We start from the raw sequence: 1,580 nt of genomic DNA on the forward strand, positions 1-1,580 counted from the left end.
GTGTGGGTCTGGTGTCGGTCGCTGTACGGTGTGGGTCTGGTGTCGGTCGCTGTACGGTGTGGGTCTGGTGTCGGTCTCTGTACGGTGTGGGTCTGGTTTTGGTAATTTCCAGAATACTGACTTTATCTTCATGAAGCTAACAGTTAGCTGCTATATTAAAGTTCTGATTTTAACCTTTAACAAGAGCTGTTGTCACCGAATCCTTCGAGATTTATATTTAGTTCATGTTATCTGAAACACACGCACACACACACACACATACACAGTGACATGTTTGTACTTGTATACTTGTGAGGACCCTCATATATTAAACAGAAAAACCTTTTAATACACAAACTGTTTCACTGTATTTATTACAGTTGTAAGTGCTCAGACCTCAAACAACCACAGAGATGTTTAACAGTGCAGTATACACTACAGTATAAACTACTGTATAAAACAGACTCACACTCACTGCCAGCTAGATTTCAGGAGATTAAAATGATTGATAACAGTAAATAAACTGCACATAAACAGATTTACACTCATTAATGAACAGATTTCAACACTGATATATAATATAATCTCCATGTTAACATGTTGGCAGGTTATTAAAACAGTTGAGTTCTTCTCTCAGTGTGAAAACAACCAAAACTCAACTTTCTCAAACACAAAAAACTTTTACTTTAATTCAACAAATGAATTTCTTAAGAACGAATTTCACATTAAAGGACAGGATTTGATAAAATGATAATTTATTAGACATTAACTAACTGATTTCTGATTGTTTATTGTTTTTATTCTCAAACTCCATCTGACAGCAAACAGAAATCCTGTAAACGTGTTCAGTTCTTTGTATCTTTTAGCTTCAGTTAGTTGTTTAATATTTTATTTAAAGGAGACTAACTGTACTCAGTTTCTGTATATATATTATTCTATATGAACTTATAATGTGGGATGAGTAAATCCCTATTTCTTTCTGTCTCCTTCAGATCCAGGTCCGGTCTCAGCTGCCCCCCCAGCGTCATCGGGCCGTGGTTCTGACGGGTCGGCACCTGGTCTCAGACACTGAGGTCCAGCTGTACCAGCGAGTCCTGCAACAGATGGACTACGAAGTCCAGCTGTCCAGATACGCCGAGACCAGCAGCTTCCTCAGAACGAACCACGGTAACAATACAGTGTTTAACCACAGGGGGCGCTACAGAGAACTACTGTACAACAGGAACATGATTAACTACAAACAGAAACCTTTACAAACAGTGTGAATGTGCTTCTAGTGACTGTTAGCTCTGTTAGCTGTTCAGTCGAGGCCACGCCCCCTACAGTCTCTCATGTGTTTGTAATAAGCTGAGAGGGCGGAGCTAACAGAGCTGAAGCAGTTACACTTTAATGGATTAAAATCAACTCACTAACTACATTATACATTTACTTCATCTCCCAGAGCATGATGGGAACTGTAGTTCACTTTATTCCCAAGTAGAATAAAGAATAAAACCATATAAACACAAACAGACGCTGAATTCAACTTCACTGATGAGAGTGTGTTTTAGTTTCTAATGATCCACAGCCACAGGAAATACTTTACTCTGTGTGTGTGTGTG

This window comes from Morone saxatilis, unplaced genomic scaffold (genome assembly GCF_004916995.1).
Source record: "Morone saxatilis isolate NCDOM2014 unplaced genomic scaffold, NCSU_SB_2.0 Contig10, whole genome shotgun sequence".
NCBI lineage: Eukaryota > Metazoa > Chordata > Actinopteri > Moronidae > Morone > Morone saxatilis.